The 6,000-nt window shown below is 46.7% G+C and overlaps 1 protein-coding gene across 1 annotated transcript in view; it reads left to right on the top strand.

Annotated features, from left to right (window-relative positions):
* The window catches only part of SYN3 (synapsin III), a 475,640-nt gene continuing 471,568 nt past the window's right edge, over nucleotides 1,929–6,000 (top strand). The window contains exon 1 of the mRNA XM_005680589.3: nucleotides 1,929–2,263. The gene's annotated coding sequence lies outside the window, so the exon portion shown is untranslated. The remainder of the gene's footprint in view (nucleotides 2,264–6,000) is intronic.

Here is a 6,000-nt window from a genome sequence, read left to right as displayed (position 1 = left end):
TTTGTGTGGAGAGGGGAAGAAGTGTAGACAGGGCATGACTGCTAAGTGGCTTCCTTTTTGGATGGTGAAAATATTTTGGAACTGGATGGAAGCTGTGTTTGAACTATACTATGAATATACTAAATGCTACTGAACTGTATACTTTAAAATGGTTAATTTTATGTTATATAAATTTCATCTCAATTACCAAAAAAATAAAAGATCAGTAGATAGGAGCACCAGTCAAAGAGTGGTGGTGAAGATCAGGGGGAGAAAATGTAAATGCTGTCTTGGAGATGTCCAAGACACCCACACAGACAGGGGGGACGTCCAGCTATTAAGAGGGGTGTCAGCACTTTGATGCCAGCCAATAATATGGATGAGATCGAGGGAGAAAGTGCAGAGGAGTGCATCCAAGCCTGTATCATTCTTTAAGTTGATCCTCATGCCTACCTACAAGGAAGGTGCTTCTGTTCTTATTTTCAGATGAGGAAACCAAGGCCCCCTGAGAATGGGCTTGCCCAAGGTCAGACAAATTTTGTACATGTGGTTCCCCTGGCTTCCAGTCCTTTGCCTTTCCCGCGTCAGGGTGATGCTGTTTAGAATTCGAGTAAAGACCTTCCCTCCCTCCCTCCCTCCCTCTCTCTTTCCTTCTCTCCGCCCCTCTCTCCCTCCCCTCTTTCCACAGTCAAGACTGAGTACGCACATGTGGCAGGTACTGTGCTGGGTCTATATTGGTGAAGGTACAAATGGCTGTAATTAATCTTGTGGAATTTACCTGGTAAGCAAGCAATGAGGCCACTGATAAAGAGGACATAGGAGCCTGGACCAGGGGCATCTCTCCCAGATTTGGGGGTAGGAGGAGGCTTCCCAGAGAAAGTGACAACTAAGCAGAGATTTGTAGCAGAAGCGGAAGAACTGAGCTTAAAAAAGAGAAGGGTTCTCTGGAAGGTTCATGATCCCTGAACACCTGCTATGGGAATTCCCCTTCTCTTCACTCCCTAGTTCTTCATGCGTCAGGCGTTACTGGCATTTTTCAGTTTATCCAGGAGGTCTATTGTTTCTATATCCCTGGAGGCAATAAGTAGGCAAATAGCTTGATTTGATTTTGGAAGCTTCAAAAGAGGAGCAAGATAGGGTACAAACAGTCTGACTTTCAAAGCCAGGCTCTGTCTCTGAGCAAATGACTTAGTCTCTCTTTTTATACCTATGAAATGGAGCCAGTCACATCACTGCTCAGTGCAGGAAATAAGTGAGATGATATAGTAATGCATTGGGCACTTAATAAATGATCAGAAAAAAATCTCATCTCATTCCTTCAGAGAGGAAGCCTTTCTGAATAGGCCAGTGGTTTCCACACTCTGAACACTATTTAAGATACAGAAATCCATGCGGGCTTCCCTGGTAGCTCAGATGGTAAAGAATCTGCCTACAATGCAAGAGGCCAGGGTTTGGTCCCTGGGTCAGGAAGATTCCCTGGAGAAGGGAATGGCAGACCACTCCAGTATTCTTGCCTGAGAAATCCCATGGACTATAACCCTCTAGATAGAGGAGACAGGTGGGCTTCAGTCCATGAGGTCGCAAGAGTCGGACTTAACTTAGCGACTAAACCATCACATACTTCTCAGGAATCTGATTTGGATGATTTGGGATGGAACATAGCAATCTGTATGTTTAGAAAGCACCCCAGATCATCCTGGTAAAAGCATGGTCCAGGGCCCATAGGCTTAGACCAAATGCTTGAGTCTTTGCTGTGATGTTCACGAAAGGGTTAAGCACCTAGAAGCAGATAATGCCTTCTAGGAATTATTAGCCAATGGCGGCGCTGACCGGTGATGTAATGTCTTTGGCTGGCACTCTATTGGTTAAGTGTATTGTTTCTCTTGCTTCAGCTGTGTGAGGAGCAAAGCTGGAGCCCAAGGGTTAATAATTCTGTGGCAGCACACAGAGCTATTTTTCTCCCAGTCCGCTTCTGCTGGTTGTGAGCGTGGAGCATGGCTCAGCTGGCTGTTGCCCTTCTTCCAGTAAATAGCTGCACCTTCCTCCCTACCTCCTCCCAAGCAGAGCACATGTCTCCATAGTACTACGAGGGGGAGGAGGGTGATCAGAAGTGTTTAGGGAAGAGAGAGCCCTTTCAAAGTTAACTCGCGGCAGTCTCTCCTTGCCACTGGGCACGGGCACAGCTCCAGCTGCTCTGGCCTGCAGAGGTCCCACTGGATGAATTGTTAAATGGTCACCTTCTTCTGAGCATTGTTCAACCTGGCAGGATCCTCAGAACCAGGAGGTGAGCCCCCGGTTTTGGAAGGAAGAATGGGCCTGGAGGAGAAGAGCCTTGGGGGCAGCGGGAGGGAACAGCTCTAGAGGGCAGGTGGGCACAGGCTCCATGCAGAGCTGCCCCCACATGCGGTGTGAGCTGGGCCAGGATGGTCTCCCTCTCTGTGTCTATTTGCTCAAGAACGCCATGTGAGGCTTGGATTAGGGGGCCGCTTGGTGGGGAGTGTGCTGACAAGACACTGTTCACAAGCCTGCTCTTGGTGTAGCTTTCTGCCCAGTGCCTCTGGAGGAGAAATGCTTCTCTCTGTTAATTTGAGGCAGGAGGGGGCGCATCAGGTTAGCAGTGTCTCCCCAGAGCCAGCTGTCACCCACGCCCCTCCTTGTCTTATTGGGGCTCCCTCTTCAGTGCTCAGTTGAGTGCCCTTGGTGGACTCTGGGCTGAGGTTTCCAGGAGTACCTAAATGGTCTCAGGGATTTTTGATCGTGTCTTTCAGGGGGACCTTTGGATTGCTGGCCCTTGAGTTACGGGTGTGCCTTTGTGGATTGGGTCATGTTCTTAATGTCCCATGCTGGAGCTCTCTGGGGGCAGGGGGATTCTCTTTGTATTATGACAGCACAGTTGGGGGATTGTGCTGTTTGTGTTTCAGAGGGTGTGTGTTATTGCCTGGACTTGAGACTTCTCACCTTGCTCAGAGGGGAGCCTAATGCAGCATGTCTGCCTCAAGGTGTGCAAACTGAAAAAAGTCAAAACGGGGAGGGGAAAGGGGACTGGAGTAACTGGGAAGGGCTACTAGCAAGAAACTGCCCTTCATCTCACAGGGAATTTGGGGAAATTTTGCATTTCATAGACAAACTGTGACTCTACATCTCTTCTGCAGCCCTTGCCAAAATTTGTAAGTAGAAAATACTGTTGCTTTTATTTGTCAGAATTTGGTTTTATGTGGAGTGTCCCCATTTTCTTTAAGGAGAGCAGAGCCTGCAGAGGTTTCTGTCTGTGTCCTGTGTGGCCCTCGGCATCTGCCACCCCATGTTCTGGGCCAGGCTTTACTGCTGAAGAACACCTAGGTTCTTGGGCCAGTCCTTGCGCCTCTCTGAGCCTCAGTTTCTTCATGTGTCAGTTGCAGAGGTGGGAGGGAGTCTAATTGACTTTTAGAGCCCTTCCTCTCTGGCTGGCTGTGCTCTGGATCATGAAAAGCCTCAGGATCGGAGTCTGTTGATTAAGTGGATGACTGCTGAGGTGAAGGATGTTTGCACAAAGGGAAACGTAGCATGTGTCCTCTGGGTGCAGGGGGCTTTACACACATTTTAACACATCACCCTCCCAGTAGGCCTGGGAGGAGTTAGAATAAGCAATCTAAAGATGTGAAAATCAAGGCTGAAGGAGTTCAGTGACTTACCCAAGATCATCACTCAGTAAATGTTGACACTGGTATTTGAACCTATACTGGGGTGGTGGTTCATGGTAGAGTAACAAAAGGACTGGGGCTGGAATCCTTGTCTGCCTTTGGCTCTTTGCATGCTCTCCATTCTTCTGGAAATTATACAGTGATTTTTCAGATCAGCTAGTTCAGTCAGATTATTGTGAATTATCTATTTTACTGTCTGGGACAGCAGATGGTCCCTGGATCTGGAGAGGACCCTACAGTCCATTGGATCAGGCCCCTCGGTTTATATCTGGGTAAATGAAGGTCTAGAGAAGTTAGGTTACCTGTTTTATATCACTCAGTGAGTTGATAGATGGTAGAGATGGAGACCTAGACGCCTTACCTTAGGTGTGTGAAGTGATATTATTATTAAAGAGTTTTTTTAAACCTTCGTTGAGAACTTTGGGATCATTTCAATTGAATTATCCTTACCTCCAGGCCCCTTTGAAGTGCCAGAGAGTGGAGTAAGGCTCAATGAGCACCTACTCTCGGCTTGACACTGAGGCAGATGTCTGAGACATGGATGGTATAGTAAGTAAACAAAGCTTGAGACCTGGTCAGTTTCCCCAGAGAGATTCAGGATACAAGTTGTGTTTCAGGAGAGTCTAGTTCATGGGTCAGCATGCTTTCCTGGTGGGGAGGCAGCTGCAACCCTGACCCTTTCTCTCTGCATGTGGCCGGCACCTAATTTATACACTGGAAGAACACTGGCCACATGACATGTGATCTCTGTTCTTTGTCTTCCCAACTAAGCTGCATATTTTCAGGGCACGGCTCCCAAAATGTAGAACCTGATCAGTGGAGCCGCCTTGTGGGGAGGTGGGTGCAGAGATGAACACCCAGAAGTAAAAACCATCACTTAGTTATTTAAAAGCGCAATGCAGATACGTGACTCTCTTCTTGATCTCTATAACGTTAAGAAAGAATCATCCTAATACCAGGCTTTGAATATGCTAATGGTTATCATAGGAAAGAGGGGTTATAAATATTCTGCAGGGCTAGAAAGCAAAGCTAGCAGCCAGGGGTGGATGTGGAAGGGAGTGGGTAGCAGGTAAATGGAGGAAGAGTGGGCTGAGGATGGCAGTGGTCCAGTGGGTAGGAGACTCCTCTCCTTGCCAGCATCATCAGAAATGGCTGGTGACCGTCAGGCATTGCTGCCCCGGCAAAGAGTAGGACTTGGTAGTCTCTCGCTTCCTTTCTCGATCTACGATCTCTTGATTATTAACCAAGCAGGAGTAAATGAGAGGACAGGAGGTAGAGCAGAGTTTCATCTTACTGATATTTGGATTCCAGAGCCATAGTATGGGGGTAGAAATCATTCACAGCCAAAATACCCTTGAAGATATTTTCATTGCCCCCCAAATTGCATTTTGCCTGGTTTCTGTGTATGCAACCTTGAACAATAATTCCTGTGCTAACTAGTGTGTAAAACCCTGACCAAGACTAAAAAAACTAGCATATAAAAAAACTTATATGCAGTTGTTTGAGTTCCATACTGCTCTGTTTTTAAGAAATAAGTTCAAAATTTCTAACTGGCATGAAGTAGGGGGTAAAGAATTCTCAGGTGTTCTTGTTTGCTTGCAGGGTCAGTACCTTCGTTTTTGGATAAACAGCCCTTAATGCTTCATACATGTAACCCATTTAAAATGATGATGAAAATTAAGTGAAATACTAAATGTGAGCCTAGTGACAGAGCAGATGCTCAGTACACTTTAACTGGATGTGCTCAGCATCTTGCTTTAGCAGATTTGCTGATGCCGACCTTTGAGAAGTTTTAGTGAAGAACCTGGGTGTCCAAGCTGGCATTTCCTGTTTGAGATTGGCATGTCTGCTTGGTTCCCCTGGACAGTGCCCACCCTCATGACTCTGAATATTGCTTCTAAAATTCAGAGTGGGAAAAGAATCAGGTTGGCTGTTCCACAGGCCTGAGTTCAGAGCACCAGTCATTACCTATAGGTATGTGACTCTGGGCGTATTACCTAACCTCTTTGTGCCTGGCTCTTTTCACGTATGAAAATGGGGTCCATAGAGTCCACCTTGAAGGGTGGATGGAGGATTAAATAGAACCTTTAGAGAGTGCCTGGAACATATAGAGTAGGCGTCCTTTAAGTGCTAATTTATTCCTTCTCCTTGGAATGGTGTTGAGGAGAGGTGGTATATTTTTTCTTTCTTCAATCTCACCTCCAACTTCTTTGCACTTATTAGTAGCATTTCTAGATAGCTTTTTAGAAGCCCTGAAGAAACCCCATGTGGCATTACTCTAAGAATGAGGGTGCTTGCAGCCTTGCCCCATCCTAGCTCATCCCAAGCCAGTTACCTAACC

This window comes from Capra hircus, chromosome 5 (genome assembly GCF_001704415.2).
Source record: "Capra hircus breed San Clemente chromosome 5, ASM170441v1, whole genome shotgun sequence".
NCBI lineage: Eukaryota > Metazoa > Chordata > Mammalia > Artiodactyla > Bovidae > Capra > Capra hircus.
The sequence above is the reverse complement of the archived record's forward strand: the minus strand, read 5'-3'. Positions and strand labels throughout refer to the sequence as shown.